Source organism: Sebastes fasciatus, chromosome 6 (assembly GCF_043250625.1).
Source record: "Sebastes fasciatus isolate fSebFas1 chromosome 6, fSebFas1.pri, whole genome shotgun sequence".
Taxonomy (NCBI): domain Eukaryota; kingdom Metazoa; phylum Chordata; class Actinopteri; order Perciformes; family Sebastidae; genus Sebastes; species Sebastes fasciatus.
The window spans coordinates 33714575-33742366 of NC_133800.1; the positions used below are offsets into that span (position 1 = coordinate 33714575).

Here is a 27792-nt window from a genome sequence, read left to right on the forward strand (position 1 = left end):
TATTTGTTTGACCATGGTCTCATTTGTTGTTGGTGATTATTCCAGTCATTTTCCAAATAGCAGACTTTTCATTCTAGTGATTTAGTTCCTGCATAGAGGGGCAGAGTGAGACCTCTGTAGCTTTTAACTCCTCTTCAATGAATATTACAAATTAAAAAATAATTTAGAAGAGGCATTTCACAGTATGGATGTTGCAAGAGATGATTCAATTAGATATTATTTTATGTCATGAAAAGAATTGTGTACATTGCACAGAAAGATGAAGGGAAGTGGAGCAACAAAAGGAGAAACCTGGGTAGTGCTGCTGAGTGAAGTGATACCTGGATCCTGACACTGGGAGGCAGTAGTGGGGTTTTTGAATGTATGCCATGCTCATATTCAGAGCCTTTTTGTTAATTAAGAATATTTGTTCAGGTTGTACATAAACACATTTTTGAACATCTGACACTCTGCACTCCAATTCTTTTACAAGTCAAGTGCTCGGAAGTTGTGACAAGACAAATAGTGCAAAGAAATAAATACAGGATGGATATACAAGGACTGGATGATTTTGTACAGTATGTACATGTGGAGATGTTTATATACTGTATGTACAGTGAGTAAGATTTATATTTACAGTGACAGGTATGTACATATTACAACAAAGAAGCATTAAGGACTGTAAATTATAATCTAAAAATGTGCAAAAATATTCATTAAAGACTGTAAATTATAATTTAAAAATGTGCATTAAAGACTGTAAATTATGATCTAAAAATGTCTACAAATGTGCATTAAAGACGGTAAATTATGATCTAAAAATGTGCATTAAAGACGGTAAATTATGATCTAAAAATGTGCATTAAAGACTAAATTATAATCAAATAATGTGCAAAATGTGAAATAAAAATGGTAAATTATGATCTAAAATGTGCAAAAATGTGCATTAAAGACTGTAAATTATAATCAAAAAATCCACAAACCTGGTTTACTGGGTGCAGATTAGACATGTGAAGCACTCTTCTGTCTCTAGAGGGCAACATCATACAGTACAGTATCTCTCAAATAAGCTCTTCACTGTGTGAGAACCTGTTGTCCTGTAATATCATGCCAACTCCGCCCAGATTACAATTTGATCCCCCCCAAAATTGTAAACACCTGCATTATGAGTAAGGGTATAAATAAGTATATTTTTCCCATAATTTCCTAATTTGTCCCTTTACATCTCCCTTTCTCTTTTACCATATGGTGTAATGTTTAAGCCAGGAAAACCTTGGAAATCAGAATATTTGACCTTCTTTTTAGTGGGAAATATTCCTGTGACACTGATATGTTTAGTAGCCGCGTGTTCTTCCTCTTTGCTTAATAATGTCCTTGTTGTGTTGAGACTGTGCTGCTGGCTCAGTCCGCCTCCGGAGCCCCCCAGTAGAGCTGTGAGCTGAGGTTCAGGGACAGAGGGGCAAAGCCTGGGGCGAGTCGGTTCAGAGGCCTCGAGTCTGGCTCCGGTCCCGCTGGTTCTCCACCAGTCTTATTCAACCCAGTTGGACCAGTGCAGCCAGTGCCTTGAGCAACGCCTTGGGCTCTCTCTTAATGATGTCTTTGCATCCTGGAGTCCTCCTCCCTGAACCCGGCTCATGCAAATTAGTGCCAGATCTCTCCACTGATGCACCAGGTTAATCAGTCAGCCATTTGAGAAGGGCAGTAAGTAAGATTTTAGCAGCACAAACTCACCGTAGTACAGCTGCAGGGGGTTGATCACTGCTAATGCTTGAGCTTAGCAGAGATCAAACGACACTGAGATGGGGGAGTTCATTAGAGGGAGTTCATACTACCACTATATACAGAAGCATGAACACGTCAATGTTGAAACGAGGAGGTTAATGAGTAGAAACTGAGGGAATTAATCTAGAAATCTGGCTGCTTAAAGCGGAGTTAAATCATGTTTTGGGGGCAGCAGAACAAAATGAAAACACATTTCATTTGCGGTCATACTTCAGGCCACCTAGTCCAATATTTGCGTTCTCCACCGACTCCTGAAAAAAAATGTCTGTTACAAAAATATTGACAAGTGTAGCTTTAATTTGAAGGCGCGTGGGGTGAATGAGGTTATAAACACGTTTTGATAAACCCTTTAACCTGAACTAACTCAAGTCTTTACCTCATAAAGTCTCTGACACTCCAGTTTAGCCTTGTAGGGTTTGTATTTCACTGAGTTTTGTACCAAGGAGATGATTTGTCCTTGCAGGCTTTTCATGTCGTCCCTGGTTAGTTGCATTACAATCAAGCGAACCAATCAAGACAGCACAAAGGGAAGTGATAGTTGCATCGAGTGGCTGACATAAAAGCCCCCTTTTACCGTTTCCAAAAGACATATTTAATGAGCGAGAGGCCATTCACTGCATGCAAATGTAGCCTAGCAACTAAGAGCTGCCTGCAACCACCATGCTGAGGTGTTTGTGAAGAAATCATAAGACAGGCAAGTCAAACCACCACTTAGACAGGAAACCTTACATTTAGAGTTAAAAGATCCTCAGGAGCCTTAAAGTAAATGCTTTTCAAGTGTTTCACACAGCTGGATCCTCAAAATGACTTTCTAACTACCATACATACCGATACAACTAATACTGATAAGCTGAGTTAATATGGTTATGGTGAGCTGAACTTGTTTGCAAACAGTTGCTTATTGACATCTTTATTTATCCAACAGCTACGGAGCAACATTATCATTCATCTGGAGTTGTGTTTCTGGTCACCTCATGAATGTAAGTCCAATATTCTCTCTCTACAAAACGCATCTATTTAATACATAATACATTTTTACAGTGTGCGGGAGCTGATTTGATTCACTCAGCACCTGTATTCATACAGGTGTGCAAAGATGATTTTATTGCATGACTGTCTATAATTTGTTTCAAATGTACACATTTATTTCCAGGAAACTTCCAAGAAATGACTGGGAAAAAAACACAAGATAAAATATTACCTATAATTCTATGTAACAGGTGTTTTTAATCTCCATTATCCCTTTTATGATCTGATGGCTACTAAGATTTCCTGACCCCGAGGTTGTGAACCGCTGCTCCATGTATGGTCAATTTGTATGGAATATGTAAGTCATAGAGCAGTGTATTATTAAAGAATAGCTTTAATAACTGACCTTCATCAGTGAGCAGACAGTTACATAACACGATGCAGATTGTGGATTTCATGGCTTAACTCTTTACTCCAGACTGCAGATTAATTCAAGCTCATTTTCCCAACATGTGGTGGAACATTTGTGAACCCACACATCTGGACGGGCTGCTGAAAAAAACAAAAAGCAACACATTTGTAATATCACACTGTCTCTTCTCATGTGAGCATGAAAACAAGAGTGTAATTTTAACTTCACTTAAAAAGCACGCTGTTCTCCTGACTGTCACCAAATCTACTACATGTTGAATGAGTCTGGGATTATTTTGCTCCGAGCCAGCTGCCATGTAACGCCGGAGGTAAACATGCAGCACAGCCTCTCAACACTGCTAAGCTTCTTTAATTGTGAAAGAGTATTTTCAGGACACGCTGCTGCTCAAAATGGAGTGAAATCATTGAATCAGTGATGAGAGCAGTGTGGGCAGAGAGAATCAATGCATCATGTAGTCTGACTGATGAAATATTGCTGATGCAGGCTGCTGTTTTCCCTCTAATTTCCTCACGATATTGACTTATGGGCTGTTTTGCCCATTGATCATCTTACCTAACATCTTAGTATGTGATGAAAGTATCAGCATAATTACAGTCTAGTAGCTCTGGTATGTAGCTCAGCCCACCAGTTGCCTTCTTTTACTCTTTAAGGGGGCATTTGTCTTTTTGTGTGATCAATTCGCAGGTCAATATATTTTTTGGACCTGTTGTTTTTGTCGTGAATACTTTCACACATAATGTAAATGTTAAGCGGCAAAAAAAACATCTTTTTTACAGAACGAGGTAGATTTTTCTGAGCTTTCGCACCACGACTAAAACATCAACCAATTACGTTGTGCGGAACAGGTTGAGTTGTACTTATATTCATAAAACAACAACATCATGAAGGCTCGAACCAAGACGGCAAACTTTCTGTGCGTTCCAATACCCAAACTTACTAAACTTTTGATTTTACCTTTAATTCTCAGAAAAAAGAAGTGGATAATTTGCCCCTCTGGTGTGAACTTGGCGTGTCAATCTCTGGTATAAACTAATATACATCCGTTTTTATTTATTTTTGCTCCTGCTTGAGTATTTCTTTCTCTTAGTACTCTCCATTTCTCTCTCCATCTCTCACTCACTGAAGGTCCTTTCAGACAGTAATAATTACAGTACACAAATGCTTGACGGTACGTACGTCGGTGTTTAGTGTTTACTACTGTTGCCAGGCAGCCTACTTTCATTTCCGGTGTTACTCGTTGTTTTCTTGCTTATCCACAGAATATTTTGTGTGTACACATCCTGGTGTTTCGGAGCATATTGCAACAAACAATGCGCTGAACATAAACGCCACTGTGATGCTTGTAATGTGCGAACAATCTACGTAGGCCCACAACGGCTTTTTGTTGCATCGAGCAAAGCCCAACTTTTGTTGTGGCGAGCGCAGCTTAAATATGAGCTCAAACGGCGCTGTGTCACGAGCATAGACTGCATAGACTGCTCTCACACACTGCTCATGTGTCTGTTAAAATATGTTTCCCTTATAATAGATTGACGACCTGTCCAGTGTGTATCCCTATCACCCAATGCATGCTGGGATAGACTACGGCCTCCCACGACCCGGAACAGGATCAGTGAATACAGGTGTTGGATGGATATTGTTTCAGAGTTTGAACATGGACCACAATCTGTTAGAAAACACCCTAAAAAGTGTAGTGTGGAAGTGTGTGTTTGACATCAGTGTGGACATGGCCTACACTCCCCCTGCGTTTTAACCTTGTGAATGTAATGAATTGTGGTCATAACGGGGCTTTTGGTTGGAAGGTGCCACCGTCAGCAGGCCTGTTACATCTGACAGAGTTTATTAAGTCGAGGTGATGAGCTGCAAACCCAGACAGCAGGGGTTGTGATGGCAGCCACTTCTCCTGTCAAAACTGATTAAGGTATCAGGGCTCATGTCTGGGGAGGGAGGGTTGGGTTGTGGGTTGTGGGTTGAGGCAGTCAACAGTCTGACTACAATATCCCAGACTCAGTAATGTCTCAATAACGGGATGTGAACGCTCAGATGGGGGTGGCTGGAGGAGGAGAGGAAATGAGGGAAAGAGGTCAGGAGGATGGGATGAGGAGGGGGAAATGAGAAACCAAGAGTGATGTGCTATCACAGAAATGACTCCTCAACAGATGGGCTTCCACCTGGGTGTCTCTCCAGGGAAATAGATTTTGATGTGATGTCAGAAACTGAGGAAAGGGCAGGAGGCCAGGAGATCCCTTCTACTACTTTTCCTGGGGTAGTTTGGTGGTGTCTGGTTCATTTTAGTGGTTTCTCTTTATAGTTTTCATCCAGTGAATAAGAGGACTTTGGTGGTCTCTGATGTTTGTAGTTGTTTTTTTAGGGCTTTCGTTTGGTTTTGGTATTCTCACGCCCGGGACACATATCGTGCAGCTCTAATATTAAGGTGAAGAAGAAAAAGACATGTCCTGCTGGTTAATGACAATGAAGAAGACAAAGACGCGATGCAGCAGGGCAACACAGAGACTAACCTTCAATGAGAAAGTTCAAATAAAATCCTTTTTATACCGGCAGCCAGTAATCCGGCTTCAGTATCTCTGAGCCAGGACCTTGAATCTAGGGACAGCAGAGAAACAAGCAGACTACAGGGAATGAATGCTTGATACTTGAAGGATATTGGAGTGATGCTGTAACCACAAAACAGAAACCTCATCTCAACTTTGAAAGGTCACTTGAGGAGTGTGAGGGCTTCAGGTGATTTACAGTGATGAGATGAGAGGTGACACTCACTAATACAGATGTATTACTCTGGGTACTGTCATCATTAGCACCATTAGTGACTGAAGAGATGATGAACTGAGGTGTTAGTTTGAACATTTCACTTTGGTGCCACATTTTGACTTTCTAACAAACACTTTGAGAGCAGTTCAGAGGAAGTCATGAACTGCCTCAAGGGTCTGTTTTCATCACTTGCTTTTTTTTCTCTCCCAATTTTGTGTTGGTAATTATAAAACAGCAAAATAACTTCTCCAAATATATCAGCCCGCAGACTAGACTTTGTTTAAATGAAAAAAAAGCTCAGATTATGAGGCAGTACATTCAATTTATTGAAAAAAGCTTTGGGATATGAGTTAAATGTTAACAATTTCAGGGTATCAAAGACCCTTTATGATCAACAAGTCTTGTCTGGGCAAGGAAAGTATAAAAAAATCATTGTATTATGCAGATATATCTAATACTAGCGTATCGTTTCCTCCTAAATGACACGACTGACTCACTTCTGCCTAAATTGCTTCTCTGTATTTCTGTCTAGTCGTTAATTTCCTCATTTATGTTCTGGTCATGTGTTGGTGACCAGACTGAGCAAACCTTTCATTCCTCGTTATGTCACTGTCTAATATGAAATGTCCGAGCTGTCGAGGCGTGATTATACATCCCTGCCATTAATCAGAGACTCTGAAAGTGAGAAACAGAATGGAAGACATTATTACAGACAGAATAAAGACCAGTTATTACACCATCAGAACGGCCCAAATGAGCAGTTTTATTTCAAAGGCCTTATTATCCATTTAAAGGGACTGTTTGTAACTTTGTAAGCGTATAAATGTAGCGGGTCGGGACACATGCGTGCTCTCATATGCGCGCTCGCGTGTGGCCGTAGCCTCGTCTCCTCTGACTGCTCGCCTTCACTCAGACAGCGCGCGCGTACTTGCTCCACCTCTAGACGTGAACGCGCGCTCACTCCACACTGCAGAAGAGTTAGTTTAGCTCTGAGAATATCTAGTGAATGTACAGTGGACGTTTGTGCAGAAATAAATGCTGCAGCTCCTCCAGAGAGAAACGTTACTGTCTCCCTCCTGCGCCTGCAAGGAGACACCGGGTGCCGGTGTCACGGTTCACGTTTCTCTCTGTGGAGCCCCGTCACTTCACAAGACACGGAAAACCTCTGTTGGTGCGCGCTGTGTCAGTGAAGGCAAGCAGGCAGCGGAGGAGGGGCTCCGGTTGCCGGTGTCTCCCTGCGGGCGCAGGAGGGTGAGGCAGGAAAAGCCAACACTAGGATCAGATCTAAATCATTTTCATGGAGAGACCTTCGTCTGGTCAGCTAACATTACTGCCAAGCAGGTGAACTATAGAGTGATATTGTGGTTTTAGCTGACGTGTGTCGCCTCACTGTTTTGAGCGATGCTCGTTCAGGTATATTTAGAGCGAGCAAGCGCGAGCCTGACGCTGACTTTCGCTGACTTCACGGCCACAGGTGTCGCTGTTAAGCAGCAATTCTGAAAGTTACAAATAGTCCCTTTAAGGAGAAAATGCTGCTCCATATTTCAAAACATCAGCTGAGTATTACATCATAAAGGTTTTACAGGATATTGTAGGAGAATCAACCAATGTGAAGGCTGAACACAATGCACTTATTGGATATCTTCGTTTGTTCATTTTAATTTCAGATTATTCCGCTAAAGTGTAGGATATCACATGTACTTTACATTGCTACTGACCATTTTCCAAGGCATACGTACTTTCTCAGACTTGAAACAGTTGCTCAATAATTGTGATAACATTTGTGAATATATTACAGCCTCAAATGAAGAAGTAATGTAACATTTAAATGAGGAAGTAATGTCGTAAACCTAAATTTAACAAACTGCAAAACCTCCCATAACGCCCAGCACCCCCACCACCAGCACTACTACTACTACTACTACTACTACTACTACTACAAGTAGTACTACTTCTGTGACAACTAAAGTGTACTTTTATTTATATTGTATTTGTAGGTCCACAGTTTTGTGCTTGTCTTGCAGCTAAAAAGACATGTTGAAATAGAGGTGGGCTCGTCCTGCTGCTGCTGCAGCCGTCCCACCTTTATTTACAATGTGCTGAGTTGACAGTTCGTGCTGCACCGGCCCAGCGCGGCGGATATTATTGATGTGTCTATTTGCGAAATGTGAGCGGATTGGCGGTGGAGGTCAATTCCATTACACCTGGCTTGTGTAGTGTCAACACGCCTCAGCCTGAGGCAGGCGCTCTCTGAGAGATTGTCTGGAGTTGAGATGAGAAAGGCTTGCTCTTTTGATCAGAGCTTTCTGGGCTGCAGAGATTGAGCTCATCACTTTGACCTCTTGGAAGAATGAGCCCGACTCGGATATTAGGTTGGACTTCAGTGACTCTTGAGTCACGCCTGGGAGCTGCCAATACAACCACTGTCTTCTGTTTGGCTGTGTTTACATGTTGCAAGCTGCAAGTTAAAGTTTTGTGCCCTTTTTTGGGACCACCTTTGTGTCAATGCAGTGGTCGCAAAGAAAGTTAATGAGGATTTACTCTCGATAATCCACAGAACACGCTGTGAGTAGTTTTCATACTGTAGGGACTACTTTCTACTGAAGAAATCGTTTCTAACAGGTGCTGTCTTACACAGATTTCACCTTTGTTTCTTTGATAAGTATCACAGTAATAATGCCCACCTAGGTGTCCGGATCAGGCGGCAACCTCTGTTTCTGAAGTCAATGCTGAAGTGCCTTAAACTTGCATTCTCTCTAACAGCCAGCAGGGGGCGACTACTCTGGTTGCTAAAAGAAGTCTGGTTGTATAGAAGTCTATGAGAAAATGAGACTACTTCTCACTTGATTTATTACCTCAGTAAACATTGTAAACATGAGTTTATGGTCTCAATCACTAGTTTCAAGTCTTCAATACAGCATGATGTTCATTTTGTAAAGTATGGTCCCATTTAGAGTCAATGGGATGCTTTAGGGCGGGGCTACCTTGTGATTGACAGGTCGCTACCACGGCGTTGTCCAGTCTGGGAGTTGTCCGTGTTTTCGTCTTAAAACTTCTAACATTTTTGTCGCCTAAAAGGCTTCAAAACGGCAGTCCACAAACCAATCGATGATGTCACGGTGACTACGTCCACGTCTTATATACAGTCTATGGTCCTGATTACAGGAAAACAATGGATTTGGAGAAGGAGACGCTCATTTGCATCATGGAAATCTTTGAATGATTTTCCTGTATCACCTTGTTGTGTTATAGTTTATAACCAGCACATTTTCTGTGCATAAAAATGTAGAGTCCATACTGACTGCCATTGGTTTTAGCCAAACCCGATCCTCCCAGAGAAACAGTAATGCAATGTTCGACTGAATAATGTCGTGGTAATCAAATGGACATTGAATCTGAATAGCAGGCTGTGAAAGCACTGCTTTAATTCACTGACATTTTTCCTCTATTTTGAGCTCCAAGAATTTAAATTGAATCGTGTGATAACCAGGGAGTTAATTTTTTGGTTTGATTATCTTATGAAACTGTTTATGCATATCATATCTGACAGTGGAATAGAAATGCACCTCAGAGAAAAGCTTTTGTTCAAAATTGTCACGGTCTAAAATAACAATCTCTTTCTCTTCTGTGTAGAATAAAAGCATAAAATTGGACGTCAGCTCATCTGAGCCCACACACATCTGGACCCAGTCTGTGTACCAGAATTACCCAGAAGGCATGTGGTGTGTTTCAGCCGGTCAGAAGGAAATAGAGAAGGTAATGAGGCTTTACTTCAAACCCTATTACCCAGGAGTCTTTGCTGCGACCCAATCCCAGCCATGCTTGGCTGTCGTACAGTTCGGTCAAATGGAGAATGAGAGATGAGATATTCCTCCTCCTCCCCCCTCCCTCCTCTTTGGCTGGTTAAAAACAACTCCTTTGAGGAGATGGAAGTAATTCATTTGGCAAGAAAATGAACTTAATGAGATAAAATTCTCCTGAAGAGATTATTTTATGATCTGTGCAGGGAAGATTTAATGGTTTTGGTTTGTGATGTGTGAGCGAAAGAGAGGCAGAGAACAAAATATGCTCATCAATAGTGTTTTAAAATATTTTCTATTTTAGTTGTTTATTTGGCCTCTAGCCTGAAGATCCAGTCAAAGTTTTGTTGTGTCACTGCTACTGTTTCCTGTTATCCAGTGCCAGTACTAGGGCTGGGACGATTCCCCTATCTCCCGATGCGATACTATCACGACACTTGGGTGCGATTCGATATGTATAGTGATTTATTGTGATTTTTGTTAACTTCTTTAACCCTAGACCATGAGAAAAAGTTGAATCATATATATCTATATATCATAATCATATATATGGAAAATATCTCAATTATTACAGTAAAAATGTTTGATTTTCAGCTTGTATGTAGTCAGAGATGTCCTGAAGTCAAATATATCAGTCATTGTCAGGAATTATTTATTACATTTTATCCAGCAACCCAAAAATCAAAGAACAAAGACATTTCCCTCACAGATTAGTGGTGTCTTCTTTTTAATTTATAAGGGACATGTAATGTTTTAGACTTCTGGTGAATATAATCCAATCAATCTTATTTCCATATGTGTATGTTGTATATACAGTTCCCTTTGTTAACACCTTATTTTGAAAACCAGACGTAGTCACACGTGTATTCTTCCTCTAACTTCTCCAAGGTCGTCTCTAGCTCTCCCGTCAGCTCCGTTCTCTTTATACATCCATGGTCAGCTCCATCGGGGCCCATTTGACCACGGAGATGAGAGCGACAGCCAGCTTGACCACACGTTACCGCGATACGATAACGTTTCCTGTCTGTGACAGAGTTAGCATGCAGCTTTAACGATGATATCTAGCTGTGCTTTTCCTGCAATGTGTGAAACCCAAAGTGTTTCCATACTTTACTGGATGTGTAGTGTTTGCCACTTTGGATTTAACATGTGACGTTGCAGGACGTATCCACGTGGACCCTCCGACCTTTTTATGCTTTTTCGTTTCGGCTCGCTGCGGCCGGCTGTGCTTTGTTTTAGTGACGGATACGGAACGGATGTGACGTCACGTTACTCAGACTCCAACAATAAAAGCAGTAACTTCCTTCTCCCTCCGTATAGACTCAAAGTTGGAGGAGGCTCCAGTCCATGTTTATCCAGAGGTAGCTGATGCAGAAGTCCCTCTTCATACATTTATTCTGAATTAATAATGCTGCACACACTTGAGTATTATAATACAGTCAGACCATCTTTTGGTTGGGAACGGTGCAAAATTAAAATATCCTTGAGGAGTTAAGAGCTCATTTTATGCAAACAATCTAATTTTAGTTTGGATGAGTTTGTTTGACTTCTATCAAGCTCCTCCATGAATTGAGACAATTCATTGGGCTTATGAAAATCCTCCCAAACAGCACTGAATAATGACAAAAAGCCTTATGAAAGCCTGTTTTTCTTTTCAATTAAATGTAATATTGTACATTATGACATGCCGGGTTTACTGCAGCAGTTTATAAAGAAGGACTTCCACTGCAGAACACAGCTAACATCTATAGGCTCTATAGATACAGACTGTTCCTGTGGGTTATCTCGTAGTGATTGTGAGTTAAAGGCGGCTCGACCTGCACAGTCCACACACAAGGTCACACCGCTTCTATCTTTAACACAACCATAAAGCCATTAGTGGTGCTGCAGTGACATTAACGGCCATTTCTTTATTACTCATCAAGGGGATGAAATGATTGTTCCCATAGGCGGTGGAAGCTTATCTCTAATATTGTGCGCACATGCATGCATACTGTATGCTCATGCGTGATCCACATCATCAGCTCACGTCAACCAATGATTTACTGACTAAATATAGTTGTGACGTACAGAGATTTAACCTGATTTGTGACACTGCGTGACATTAAGTAATGTTTCCATAATCCCAGTAATATAAATGGATTTCATAAAGTCATCAAGTCAGGTTTACGCCCTGAAAAAGTCTTTCTATGTGGACCTGTGTGAGCCACTTCAAAGACACGTTTCCATTTCCTTGCACTGGTTGTCCTCCTTTTTATTTCCTCCCCCTCTTCCTCATTTCCCATCCTCTTTTCTACTCCTCTCCTCTCCTCGATTTTTCTTCTCTTTTTCTTTTCCTCTCCGCAGTTCCCATCCTGTTTTCTTCTCCTCTCCTTGATTCCTCTTCTCTTCTCCTCGTTTCCTCTCTTCTTTTTTTCTCCTCTCCTCGTTTCCTCTACTCTTTTCTTCTCCTCTCCTCATTTCCCATCCTCTTTTCTTCTCCTCTCCTCGTTTCCCATCCTCGTTTCTTCTCCTCTCCTCGCTTCCCATCCTCTTTTCCTCTCCTCTTTTCTTCTCCTCTCCTCATTTCCCTTCCTCTTTTCCTCTCCTCTTTTCTTCTCCTCCTCGTTTCCCATCCTTTTTTCTTCTCCTATCCTCGTTTCCTCTCTTCTTTTCTTCTCCTCTCCTCGTGTCCTCTACTCTTTTCTTCTCCTCTCCTCGTTTCCCATCCTCGTTTTTTCTCCTCTCCTCGTTTCCCATCCTCTTTTCCTCTCCTCTTTTCTTCTCCTCTCCTCGTTTCCTCTCCTCGTTTCCCATCCTCTATTCTTCTCCTCTCCTCATTTCCCATCCTCCTTTCTTCTCCTATCCTCGTTACCTCTCCTCTTTTCTTCTCCTATCCTTGTTTCCTCTCATCTTTTCTTCTCCTATCTGCCATCTCTTCTTTTCTTCTCCTCATTTCCCATCCTCCTTTCTTCTCCATCCTTGTTTCCTGTCCTCATCCCTCTGTTTCCTCCTCTTCTCCCAGAAGTGGGTCACCATCACATTGACTCCACTTCCAATCTATCATTTGTGGAGTATTTTGTAATTGCTCTTTAATCTCGACACCACTCGAGTAGCCAGTCGAGAAGTAGCTGTGGACCTGTGGATTAGTGTGTGTCTGTGTGTGTGTGTGTTGTATGTAAAGTCCAGGCCATTTGAGACAGGCACCATTAATGGAAGGTAAATCCCTCTTCCCCAATATCCAGGCCTTTCACTCTCTGATGGATAAGATGCGATCATCCGGAGGGCGAGGGCCAGCCGGTGAACAGGCTGTGGAAAGGGCAGTGACAGTAGGGTAAGACAGGATCAGCACAGAGGATGTTATCATTAAAGAGCATCAGGGGAAGGGTTTTAACGTCGCGTGGAGCGACTGCCTGCCAACATCTGATGTCTGAGTTTAGATCAATTTTACTGCTGCCACTGTGTCGCTGTGTGGAGGGAGGCAGGAAGTTTGCTACATCTTTTGTCACAGTTTTATGAATGCCAGTAGCATAAACGAGTCAGATCACACTAAGCAGCGTTTTTAACAAACATCTCAAACTGCTTTACAGGGAACAGAGGACATATTATAGTTTTTCTCGATTGTTTACACACATTTTCTGAAAGCATGCCTCATACTCTCAGAACTCTACACACAAATCAAAAAACACACACACAATGGGCAAAACCCCTCAATTCTCCTGCAAAATGAAACTTTACATTCAAAACAATGTTATTTCTTCTCAAAATGGTATTTTGTTTTCAAATGACACACACACACCATCATATGAATAGACATTTATAAGAACCAGTTGAACACTGATGTGCTCAATGTAAAACACTATGATGAATGGAAAACACTTCTTCTCCATTCATCATAATGACTTAGGCCTTTTTTTTGTTCAGTGTTACACTTACTACAGACAGTACATACATAAGTGTGTTGTAAAATATTTTAGAATATTGTTTTTATACTCAGAACACACAAATACACGGTAACAAATATATTTTATTTTCCCCACAAAAACAATGTACGTGTACATCCCAACCAACACAAAGTTGCACATACAGTGGTCTACATACAAAACAACAGAAGAATTTACTGTATACAGTTACAGTAAAAACAACTATGCTGCATCCTCTCTTCTGTTTCGGTCTGGCCACAGCACCTCATCCACATCACAAGCAATGTTTTCCCTGGCCAAGCAGTGGGGGAAATATCGCTTAGCATGTCGAATCCAGCCATGAAAAGCATCAACTGATTGCTAATTGTAACACTGTGTGACAGGTGTTTGCCCATGTGATGAGTCAGTGTGCATAGTAGGGCAATTGTCTTTAGAATTTTGAATGACAGTGTGTTCCTTGTGAAAACGAGATTTTCTTCATGAAAATTGTGCCAAATGCAGAGAATTGTGTGTAGTGTTTTGAAAAAAGTGTGTTTTAGAACTGCAATTTGAGTGTAAAGCAGGAATTGTGCTTGTAGTTTAGCAGAATTGGTTCAGGGGGTTGGTGCATGAGTTACATGTTGTGGTCATTGTGTGTCAAGTACCAGTATTTGTGTGTAAACAATTGAGAAAAACTGTAAATGTATCTTAAAAAAGGATGAAAGCATGAAACAAAGATCAAGTGTTTTTATATTTGTACATTTGTGTGTGTGTCTGCATGTGTAAACGTTTCTATGACATAACCGTTCACCACCAGGTCAAGTCCACTGCAGACAGTTAAGAGTCTAGATATTAAAAATTCAATACTCAATATGCACTTATTACAGTTTTTCTCAATTGTTTACACACAAATACTGGTACTTGACACACAATGACCACAACATGTAACTCATGCACCAACCACCTGAACCAATTCTGCTAAACTACAAGCACAATTCCTGCTTTACACTCAAATTGCAGTTCTAAAACACACTTTTTTCAGAACACTACACACAATTCTCTGCATTTGGCACAATTTTCATGAAGAAAATCTCGTTTTCACAAGGAACACACTGTCATTCAAAATTCTAAAGTCAATTGCCCTACTATGCACACTGACTCATCACATGGGCAAACACCTGTCACACAGTGTTACAATTAGCAATCAGTTGATGCTTTTCATGGCTGGATTCGACATGCTAAGCGATATTTCCCCCACTGCTTGGCCAGGGAAAACATTGCTTGTGATGTGGATGAGGTGCTGTGGCCAGACCGAAACAGAAGAGAGGATGCAGCATAGTTTTTTTTTCGTTTTTTTTTTACTGTAACTGTATACAGAAAATTCTTCTGTTGTTTTGTATGTAGACCTCTGTATGTGCAACTTTGTGTTGGTTGGGATGTTCACTGTGTACATTGTTTTTGTGGGGAAAATAAAATATATTTGTTACCGTGTATTTGTGTGTTCTGAGTATAAAAACAATATTCTAAAATATTTTACAACACACTTATGTATGTACTGTCTGTAGTAAGTGTAACACTGAACAAAAAAAAGGCCTAAGTCATTATGATGAATGGAGAAGAAGTGTTTTCCATTCATCATAGTGTTTTACATTGAGCACATCAGTGTTCAACTGGTTCTTATAAATGTCTATTCATATGATGGTTTGTGTGTGTCATTTGAAAACAAAATACCATTTTGAGAAGAAATTACATTGTTTTGAATGTAAAGTTTCATTTTGCAGGAGAATTGAGGGGTTTTGCCCATTGTGTGTGTGTTTTTTTGATTTGTGTGTAGAGTTCTGAGAGTATGAGGCATGCTTTCAGAAAATGTGTGTAAACAATCGAGAAAAACTGTAAAATTTAGGACCGTCTTGTCAATGTCAGTCTGGGTCTTGAGGTCTTCTTAATTTCAGTAGTCACCTCTTCCATTTGGGACTTAAGGGCCGTGTCCACCAAAGCGTCTTTTGTGGCTATATTATGCGAGTGTTGTATGCCTAGCTCGCTGTAACCTGTGGTGTGTGTTACTTCCTGTGGTAAAAAAAAATAGCAAAGACGTGTTGAGCTCATTCCTCTCGTCTCATTGAAAGCAGCCCCAGTATATTACACCGCGTATTTATGCGATTCTAAAAACGACAGCAGCGTGACGAGGCGTTGAGCGTCTTTTCTGCGTCGAGCGCTGCCCGTTTGCTGTTTTTTTTTCTGGTTGCCAAGAGTTGAACAATTTTCAGTTTTGGGTAAAACACTGCGCTCGTCACTGGAGAGACTTCAGAGACAAGGTTCAAAGCACACTGGAGCACACGGATTTAAGGCAATCAACTTTATTACAGACTAACATGTCTTCATAGTAAGTGTGAGCATCGGACAGGCCTACTATTCCTTGTGAAAAATGTGATCAAATGTGTTTTATTATGGGTATGTTGTGGTCTTAATGTGCTATGTTATGCCATTGTTTTTATTGTTTTTACTATGGTCTTTATGTTGTCCTCATGTCTGAATCACTGGACCAAATGAATTTCCCCGTGTGGGATAATAACGTTGATCTGAATCTCAACCAAACAATCGTACTTGTTGAAATGCTTCCTCGACCACAAAATCTCACGAACATAGACCGGCAGGTCCGTCCTCTCTCCCTACGTGCTTCAACCTTCCCTTCATCCAGAGCAAGTAATCTACCTTGTGCCGACGACCGTCACGCTTACTTTCGCGGATATTCTGTATCGTACCAACCAAAGCGTCTCAGTTGAAAAAACCTCCAAACAAAGCGTTCTCAAGCTCTCCCAGTTGAGCGTTTTCAGAAGAGCGCCTGGTGGTTTCAGCTGGGAAATAATGCTTACAGTATACAAGTGCCTGTGTAGCTTTTAGGTAGATTGTAAGCAGTACTCAATAAATGACTCTTAAACTTGTCCCATTCTCTGACACTCACATAAAACTTGTTTCAAAGTGAGGGCTCCTGTAGGAAATAAACTTCCACAGAGTTCACGAGCGAAGCTTCTGGCTGATTTATTATCAGCAGGAATATACTGAGATAAGAGTGAGAGTGAGGTAGAGTGTTTAATAACAGCTCCAGAGTTAATTGGCTGGCTGTTTTCAAAGTAGACCTGACAGAATGAATGGCACAGAGATAAACGTGATGAGAGAACGGACAAATATTCACTGCACACTCTGAGATGAGTAAATATAAGAGGTGAAGTGTGCACAATCCTGTGCTGAGAAAAGAAAATAGCTTTTGGGAAAACATCAACAGATTAATCAATTAAGGATGGAGCCGACATTCAATCATTGTTATTAATTAATGGAAACAAATTAGACCATGTGGAGACAATTGGCATCATTGTCATTGAGTGAAACTTCACATGCTTGACCTACATTTTAACATTTAAACAACATTATTACAATATGCTGCAGTGGCTTGCATGTCACACAGCTAAATAACTACTGTGTTTGTTGATTTATTTTATTAATAACACCATTTTTAAATGTTTTTATCACATATAACATATACTGTTAAAAAAGAAGAAGATTCAGATATGAAGTATTTCCGTCAAAATATATAATATGCTATAAAGATACCACCTTAATGTCGTCAATCATCTCATCCAATTCGGCAAAAAAGCAGATGTCCCAAAATATCAAACTATCCCTTTAAACATGCTATATTGGACATGTTTAGTTTTGATTTTGACGTGTATGTATGCCCACACTGGTCTGCTGTTCACCATGCATGCATTCTCCTACTAGAAATTGTGCATTTATTATAATGATTATTAATATTTATATCAGAAATAAATGTTCTCAATGCTCTGAGGGTGAACGCCCAAAGCTGACTCGTGTCCACACAGTGTTTTATCTGTTGTGTGAAAAATCGCAGATGTGTCACGCCTCATCTCGCCTCGCGGTCAAACGCGATTGACCCTCTTGTCGTTTTAAAACCTCCCTCTGGGGAGGAAGGGGAGGAGGGAACAAGATGAAGCCATGATGGGAAGTAATTATGCACAAGACAGCTCACTACATCTTTGTTTACCCCTTTCAATTAGATTGTGTCTCTCATTCGTTCACCAGTGTGTTCATGTGTGTGTGTGTGTGTGTGTGTGTGTGTGTGTGAAACAGTGATTGATAGTGGATGAGAAGTTGAAGGTAATGAGGCTCAGAAAGAGATGAAGTGTGACAAATTGGTATGGATGGAAAAGAGAAGAAAGAAAAAGAAAAATGTGTGATCTTATTCTACTTACAAATAATAGAAATGGTTACTTCCCCAATTACACTGTTGATTGTTGGATAGCTCATGTAAGGAATAGTTATCTGCCATGTCCTCTAATTGCATATCTTATTTAAAACTTATAAAAGAAAGAAAGAGACTTGGAGAAAGAAATCAGCCAGGAAATTAATTTGAATGCAAATTAGATTTTCTACGGCATAATAATATGGCATGTATTTATGCATTTACCATGAAGATACAAGACAGCGCTAACATCTAAATACCACTGTGATACTGGGGAATTAAAGATGCAAACCAAGAATGATAAAAAGAATGAAAAGTAATGGCGTATAACTCGTATATAACCCAATCAATTCATACGTAACCCATGTAGTATTGAGCCAAGGCTGGTGACGTAGTATAAAGAGTGACAAAGTCCATGTAGGAAGGAGGTCGGGGTGGATGGGACGGTCCAGAAACACCGGACTGTCTGTGTCACCCAGGAGACCGCTGGTCGTCCGTGTGAAACCAGAGCCTGGTCTCGCCAAATGGTGTATGAATGACACGGTGATTTTGCGTGCAATAACAAGGCCTTTCTTGCTTTTACCATTTGTACGCCATTAAGTCTGTACTGATTGCAATGTAAACGCATCCGCGTAAATATGCTACGCTCAGAGCTAGTGACGCAGTATAAAAAGTGAGAAAGACCGCTTGTGGCGGGCAGCAGGGGAGGTGGATGGGTCCAACAAACACAGGACTTTCAACCTGGAGTGTTGTTGAGTTATTTTGAAGTTACGTTAGTGATGTTTGTGCCGTATTTTTCGTACTTATGTTACATTGTTGGCACTAAAACATAATGGAATCACTTTACCTCACATTTTGTTAAGAAATAAACATTTTTATTGCATCACATATCCTTTTTAATGAAAAAGAAGCGATCAAACAATCTTAAATAAGGTAATCATAAGGTCTCCTTGCATAAATAAAGGATAAACAAACAAAAAAAAATAGAAACATAGTGTGAGTCTGTACTTTCTTACATGATAAGTCCTGCATTTTTTTAAATCTGAGAGAGCTAGAAAGCTTTTTCAAGTCACTCGTGACCATGTTCACGATCATCCCGATAATGGAAATTCATCACGATTAACTTATAGTGAGTGATTTTATCACGGAAGGTGACATTTGATCAGAAAACAGGATCCGCACACTGCAGAGGTAGCTCCCAACAATTTTAATGAAGCAACGTTTGGATCTAACAGAGATCTTCGTCAGGCATTGTCAAGTCCAAATCCTACATTTTACCATCCCTACAAATAACGACGTGGTGACTTATTGGCTGATGAACACTTAATGTTTGTGTTACAGTTCATTAATTTGTGTTGACTGAAGACTCCAGAGATAATACATGAAGAGAAACAAGAGGGAGGAATTCAGCGGCTACCTCTCTATCTGACATTTTCATTTCCCCTGAGATTTCCTTTTTGACACAAGATAGCTGAAAGCAGAAATCTCACATCAGATGTGTGTGTTGGTAGATAAACTGTGTTTGTGTGTGCGCTCTAATAATAGTCCTCTTGCATCCAGCAAAACTTGATAACATTTGGTTTGACATATTTTAGTGTGTATGTGTGTGTGTGTGTGTGTGTGTGTGTGTGTGTGTGTGTGTGTGTGTGTGTGTGTGTGTGTGTGTGTGTGTGTGCCTGTCACTCAGCAGGCCAGTGGGGAATAGGATGGAGTGGAGGATCCATCTGGTTTCAGTTGATGCATGGAATGAATCAAAATTCACATCATTACCCGAAAAATTGCCTGCATCTCACTTACAGGGGGGGGACACCATCCCGGGAACGGAATTTTTTAATCAGGACTCGAGCTCCCCGAGATGAAAATTTCATGGAAAGGGAAATGCGTTTGTGTGTGTATATGTGTGTGTGTGTGTGTGTTTTTTGTGTGTGTGTTTGTGTGTGCGCTACGCTACAGTGTTTGTCAGCTCAGCTGTCTGTTTGATGTTGGGAATGATTTCACCTCCCACAACACAACATCTGAGGTCCTCTTTCCGACTCTTTTGTCACATGCGGATATCAAAAGATGTCACGTTGTACATGACAAACAAGGAGAATCAAATAAGACAACATCACAAGCACACGGCTTCCCGTCAGCGATCTGACTTTGACAATTTCATACATTTTTAAGCAGAATAATTGCTTCATTGGGTTTAAGCTCTTCTGAAGCTTGTGTCTGTAATATCACTGTGTGCGTCAAACAGGAACATTATCCTGTATGATTTGCACCTACATTTTAAGCAGATAGGTGATGTTTTTATACAAATAAATAAATAATGCTGTCCAGGGTTTTGTTTTTAGATGGTGTGACAGGTTGTGTGACTGTTTTATGGAGGAAACCTTTCAGTTATTGAAGGGATTTCTGGCCCTTGATGCCGGTTTGAGTCCCCAAATTCTCATGACCTCAACACTGTTAGACAGATGTCGGGTCAACATGAGAAAATGTGCATAGCAAAGTTTTGTATTTTTACAAGCGTGGCACAAGTTTCGATGAGATTATGTGTGGTAATGTAATGTATTTAAAATGTTTCTTTTAGTTTTGTTTAGAGATGAACCAATCCAATTGTTTTCAGTTCAATTTAGATATCTGCCAATACCGATATAATTCTGATAAAAAACAAATTTAGTGCGTCGTTCCTATTTAAAAATGTAACCTTATTGTATCCCCACACAAAGTTATTATGGTATTATATACGATAATCAACACTAAAAGGTACACAAACTATAATAAAATCCATTTAAGATGTCAAGCCAACAATGTTTATCACCTTAATAAAATAAACTAACCTGTAAGACCTCGACAGTATCTGTTCCGTATAACCTGACGTGTCTCAGAAGAGAGGTTTTGGGGAAACTCTGTATTTCTCTTACCTGCCTTCTGTCTTGAGTACATTATTAATAGCGAGGAGCTTCCGGCAAACTCCCTCAAATGCTTCCTCATAAATGATTTACCAAACAGAAGCATATTGCTGCGGTTGCAGGGGGAAAAAAACATAACATCAGTTTAATGGTTATGTTTTTCTCGGTTGAGTTTAAAGTTAAATCATTTAAGCACTGAATGTGATCTGTGATCTGTGAGCTTGCGGTTGTTATAAACCCGGATTTCAAAAACATCAGAGACCTTTTACAGTTGCATGATTTTCCGTGCGTGTGTTTTGGGGTTTCATGAATATTAATACTGTGTTCCTACTCCTTGTAGTGCTCTTACACAGCGCTCAGGTGACTGTTGATGTTCCTGGATACGATGCACACATAAGCCCTGTTTCCACTGCAGGAAGTAGGAACCTTTAGAGGAACTTATTGCGTTTCGACCTTAGGAACCAGGGTCTAAATTAAGTTATGGGGACATTTTATGAGGCCTTTTTACCCACCCAAAACCCCATGTCGGGGGTCAACGACGCGGGTATTTACCAAGCAAGGAGGGTCTAACGGAAATATGCTATTGAGTTGCTTTATGGGAAGTGTAGGATCCAGTGATTCTGATAGTCTCCGTTTTTTTAAAGATAATTTTTTGAATGAAAGAAGCAATTTCATCACATTTGCTCTACAGGTTCTGCACATCATGGCTACGGTTCCTTGACTACTTCTGTCTGTATGGCGGGTCAACGTGTGCTATGAGTTTCAATTGACGTGTGTGAAATGATGCATGCTATTTGGTTTGACTGATGTGTGTTCCACATGTGTGTTTTGTATAGATGCCTTGCAGTCACGTGACTTCTGACGATGTCCGTTGTGGTCGCTGCCATGTTGGGTACCGATGTTATACAAGTAGGTACATAATGCTAGCACTCTTCACCGCCAATGTCGCTCCTTTATCACCTCAAACAGAAAAGGTGTGCAGAGAAAATATCAGTAATTGGATATGATCCTTACGGAATCTCTCCTGAACTTTTCCAGCCATTGATCTCATCAGAGACTGCCGGACTTTGCATTTCTTGACATTTATATCTACCTAGTACACCACTACTCTATAGCTCATGCCTCAGGATGATGCCTTTAGGATGAGTGCGGTACGATTCATCCACCAGATCGACCAGACCGTGTTTTCACATGCAAGGATAGGCTGTTCGATGCTGGAGGAAGGCAGACTGAAAATGCCCCTCCATCCCGTGATGCAAAATGAATACAGACGGGAACTGGAACCGACTCAAAGATGATCCAGAAACATTGGAGTAGTGATTGGCATCATTGATATGCCGTCAAACACAATCACAAAACAGCAAAGATAAGACATAATTTATAGTTATGGTTGTATAGAGTTTTCGGTTGTAGAGTGATGAGACATTTTAGCAGTCTGTCTTTTTGTCATATTAACGGTAACCTCAATTTTTGACTAATGATAATTCTTTTTTCTTATAATGAGTTTTGTTACCACCAGTTAATATAAGCTTACCATGTAATAATTACAGTGAAACCTAAAGTAAACAGACAAAGGCTGAAGTGCAACAGCTGATGATTTCCTGCTCAGGTGTGCACTGAGGGAATTGAACTAGAGGTGTGAACTCTCAGGGACTCAGAGCTTCCCGAGCAGCGTTGGCACTTGGCCTCGGACTGTGAGTCAGGAGCTAAAAGACTAGAGGAAGAGAGTTCTCTGCTGTCTGGGTGAATTAGGGCTCATTTGCTAATGGTGGAACCCGGTTCCCCTCTGGCCAGCTGATGGATAAATCACACCCTGTGTTGTGCTGCAGTGCAGCCCGGTCACGGTGGACGGTCTCCTCTCGTCTGTCCCTTCTGTATTCTGTATTCCCTCTCTTTTCATTTTCTGCTCTCTCATGTTCCCCTCACACTCTCTCAGGAGCTGTGTAGTAGTTTATGGGGTTTGATGATGGAGCGCCAGCTTGGCACGTGGCGTTAACGCTGTGAAGATCCATCAGAGAGGGTGATAAAAAGGAAAAAAAAAAACTCTTCATCACAGGCTTCGCTGTGAACGGCTGGGTCTTTGATGCAACATTAGGCAGCTGCTGCAGGGAACAGAGGGAGGCTTGTGAGGGAGCAAAGGCAGTGTCAGTGTGTCAGGGTGTGGGGATAAGAGCGCATGTGTGCTTTGATTGTTTGTTAGACCTATACTGGACGTTATTTTCATAGCTGCGGCCACAATTACTATTAGTTTTGTAGAAACGGGGACATCATTAGTCTGTAATATCTGCAATCAAAGTGTTCATGTTTAATTTCGTTCTATTTTCATGCCTCCATGCCGGCGACAGTCGTGGCCATAGGCATTATGTTTTTGGGTTGTCTGTCCATCCGTCTGGACGTCCGGACCGTTCTTGTGGGATGAACTGATTAGAATTTGGTGCTCAAAGGTCAAACGTTACTGTGACCTCACGTCCGTCCCATTCTTGTGATTACTCGTGAACGCCTAGAGCGAATTTCTTCAAATTTGGAACAAACGTCCACTTGGACGGATGTTCTGGTTTCCGTTTGTAGTCCGGGTAGTATTGACCAATCACGTTTGAGCAGGCTTTGGTTGCATGCAGGTTAACAGTCTGCGTGGAGAACCCATCGGCAACCGTTCTCACGTCTGAAGTTGCTAATCGGACTGTAAACAAACGCACGGAAGAGGAAGTCTTGGCTCGGATATTCATTATCCGGATATCTGATGGCTACACCGGAACCCCCCAAATATTGTCCATTGGCGTTGCTCCCACACGCTAAGTCAATGCCAGGCCGATGGGTTCCAAGACTGCTTGTTAATCTACGTACTGAAGTGCAGTTGAACGGTGATGCAATTGCCTAGCATAGAAAAAAGTGTTTGAACTACAGAATCAGTAACGAATCTCTAAACTGAATGAAATGATTCAGGAAAGTGATTTTATATATCTAATATCTACCTCTCAAACTGACTGAAATCATCACCTGACTCTGCAGTTTGTTTTAGCATTATGAGGCATTTTAGCATCTTTCAGCTCAATGTTTTGGTGTTAGGGCCCTGCAACTTTACTGTTTTGGTTCAGCATTCTCATCAACACTGTTTTCAGCAGCAGGCAGATGTATTTAGCAATAAAAAAAAGCTCTGTTGAAACCACTTTATGCTACCTACCCAGCACCAAACAGCAGACAGACACAGTTAGCGACTAGCTGGTGAACAAAGTGGAGTATTTAGAAGCTTAAGAGGATTTGGCGGCAACAAAAAATGTGCTTAAAGGAGTGAATATTGGGCTTACAGTTGTCGTCTGGCCAGAAAGATGACCCTGAATTAAAGCTCTTGTTGCTCCATGTCTGCTGGATATGATAGGCAACTGTTTGCTAGCACATTGGCCTCAATTTGTGATGAAATGAAATAGTTTACAGCTTGTTCTGCTGCCCCCAAATGGCTAAATGAATCAATTATTGCTGCTTTGAACTATGTTTATTTTTAATGTTTTCATTCTTCACTCACAGGCAGTAATGTTTCTGTGTCTATGAATTAGGTAGGTGTGCTGGGCCAAACGAGCCCACACACTGCCTTAAAAGAGTCATTGAAACACTGAATTTAGGGACCTTTCATACAATAATGTCCGTTTTGGCCTTTGAATATTAACATATGTTGTGATATTGTTGTCATAAGAAGTCAATTTGTTTTTCAACAATGTGTAAAATAAACAATACGCACTGAATTATTATAACATGAATAATGGAACAAGCAGATAACTAAATAAAAACTGGTTTGTCTGTTTGAGAGTGCAGCTGAATAGATGAGAGCCTCCGTCTGCTTTATGTGTTTATCTGTGAAGTCACATCAGGTTATGGTGAAGATGAGTGTGTCTTTGTTCCTTGCACACTGCAGAGCGATAAAACCAGAGGCGCTGCAGGATCAACACATTTCACACAGCATAATTAACGCACATGTGCATATTAAAACACATCTCATGTATATACAGCCAGTTATTTGGCTCAGCAGGCAACTCGCCAGTGAAAAATACAGTCTGGCATTAAAGTGAATGCTTGTAGAAAATTAGCTCATCATTTGTGTTAACAGACCAAATCTGATTCTGTAATAGCCGGGTTATTTCCCCCCGAGGAGTGTAAACAACGCTGGATTCAAATCTCATTGTATTTAAACAAGAATACAAGTCTAAATCAATGCTTGTGGTCCTGTGAGGCTGTATTGAACACGATACTCCTCCACAAATCAAAACTGTTGTACAAAATCTCAAACTAAAATCAATTCATTTCAGTGGAATCGCTGCAACCAGTGGATTCGCTCGCAGAGGCAAAATAAATTTGTATGGAGCTTTCGTGTAAAGCTCAACCTTGTACTCTGTGTTGCACCAGCAGATTTTATACAACCCTCCACTGCCAGAATACAAACTGCTCCACAAAAAGACACAGTGTGGTTAGACAGGAGTGGATGGTACAAATGCAAAGTAGTCACTATATCACCAAGATTTCACAAGAACACAGATATGATTTTTGCAGTGTGTGCCCAATGCTTAAGGAAGCATGCTAACATGCTCAGAGAATGTTATCATGGTAACATTTAGTATGCAGCATTAAGCGTGTTAGCCAGATGTTGGTCTTCACATAAGGTTTGCAACAAGTGATGTGTTTTACATATCAAAATAGTCTGTTTGCTTCATTAAGGTTTACAAATTTGTGCAGCAGGTGCATGTTAATTTGTAGTTGAGAGTTATTGTAACGCTGTGGTGTGTTGCTGTCTTGTAGAAACCTCTGACTTTCATAGTTGGCTATTGAACAGCAGCTTGTTTTTTAATGGAGGAAGGTATCAAACCATCCTTTTGAAAATGTGCATGTTTGCTTCTTGTTGCTCATTGTCCAAAGTTTTAAGTTACAAGCTTCACAGCTTTAGTTTTTTTTTCTCTGACTCTAAACTAGGGCTGTGAAAATTGGCCAAAAATTATGTTCGAATATTCGTTCTTAAACAAATAGTTTTGTACTATTCAAATATCTATTTTTGAGAATTATGTCCATGACACCTAACTGTCCTAACTGGCCACAAGGGACGCAGCATTGCACAGCAACGCCGTTTTGAGCTGAACTTTTGTCGGACGCCCTGTTTCTATTCCTATTCCTGTTGCTCACTTTGGAAGCGCCGCAATGGATGAGGAACAGCTGATTGGTGAAGTTGAAATGAGGAGTCATCTATATGATACCTCCTCATTTCACTTCAAAAACCTAAATAAGGTAGCAGCTGGCTGGAGGGAGTTTCCTACTGGCTGTTAGCTATAGTGTATGCCATTGCCAGTAAATATCACAATATTAAACAAACGTGTGTTTTTTTGTTTAAAAAGTTCAAACGACAGAAGATTGCGATTACTACTCCCCCATATTTTACGTAGTTATTACATCTCCAGTCTGATCTGGAGCACACAGCTGATAGGTACGGGGTTTATTTACATGACGTTACATTGTCACTCTCTCTGGTTGAGTTCTCTCCATCATTCCGGTTGTTGTTGAATTATTCCTCGTTCAGCTTGACCTAACGTTACATTTTATTTTCAGTTAATGAAAGTAACGTTTTGTGACTCCCTCTTGGCCTCTGCATCGGGATCTGATCTGAGTATGAGAGCACTAAAGATGGATAAAAGAAAAGAAAAAGACTCTTTACTGCTTTGAATTTTGCGCAGTGAATTGGTGCAAGAATGATCATACTGAGTATAGTGGAGGAACACTTACTTTGAAGCGGACTCAAAACACGTCTTAAGCACAACATTGATTTACTGTATTCTTGCTTCAGCACAGAAGCAGATACGAGCAGGAAAACAGTCAAAGAGAATTTTCTAGAGGGCCAAGTCAAGTGTATTACCAGCACACACACACACACACACACACACACACACACACACACACAGAGAGAGAGACACCCAGCAGGGGGCCATGCTCTGAAGCTGTGTAGATCATGTAGATTCCCTGCTCCCCACAGCTGTAACAACATATGGAGCAGCGTTTGCCAGCCACCGTGGAGCATGTCATTAAACAGCATTATTAAAATCTCATACAACAGCGGGGTGTCAATGAGAGGCTCGGCTGGCGCGGGGCTGATTGCTTCATTAATTATGTTTTTTTTGTCAACAATTTGTTTCACGGGAAGTGCATGCTGTCAGTGTGGCGTTTTTGTGTTGGAGGTTAGATGATAAATATGGTGTATTCATCTCAAAATTGACTAATTAGGTTTCAGGGTGTGGGAGGTTTGTATACGTGTGTGTTTGTGTAACATAATGTGGTAAAATTGGGGCAGCAGGTGGAACAGCAGGTTGTCACATCAAAGTCATTTGCGTCACAGTAATGCAAACATGTCAAAGCTGCATGGTGCTCAAATGGTTTGAGAACCAGTACTGAACCGGAAAGTTACAGGTGTGATCCCCACAAAAGCTACATTTTCCATCCATGGTGATGTGTTAGCATATGGCAAACAGCTCAGCCAGCATGTTGGTGTTAGCCAGAGCCAGGAAATATCCAGGACCATTCCAACAAGCCTTGAAGGCTCCAACCCAGAGAGTAATCCAACCCGAGGGTGGGTGGGAGAGTTTTCCTGGTGGAGTTTACCGACCCCCTGTTAGCCTGAAGGCCTCCAACTCTTCCACCAGGTGGAACCCCAATGCTAACAGCATTAACTGCTTAACTGTTACCCCAAGCAAAGCTAACAGGACAAACTAAAACTAAAATGCTCAAAATATTTCAGGAGTAAGCTCGGGACTAAAATGGAAAGGAAAAATGCAGTTTATTTTTGAAACGCTGTGGATTAACATTGTACTGCTGCGTTCCAAGTAGTTTAAATATCATTTTACCGTTATTCCAACCCCAAGTTTTCAAATACTGCAGCTTAGTCAGCGGCCCTACGCTTCAAACTACGTCACTCTACGTGTCCGTAGTTATGGCAGGACTAAATGACGTAGTATAAAGAGCGCCACATCGTGTACGGTGGAGGTTGAGGTGGAAACACACA

General features: G+C 40.9%; 1 long non-coding RNA gene across 1 annotated transcript; it reads left to right on the plus strand.

Moving 5' to 3' along the window:
- The first annotated feature begins 2681 nt into the window (after positions 1-2681).
- On the plus strand, positions 2682-27496 carry LOC141769927 (uncharacterized). Its single transcript, XR_012594357.1, has 4 exons — positions 2682-2741; positions 9566-9688; positions 21602-21674; positions 26349-27496. It is a non-coding gene; the product is annotated as an uncharacterized LOC141769927 (long non-coding RNA).
- Positions 27497-27792: the final 296 nt, after the last annotated feature.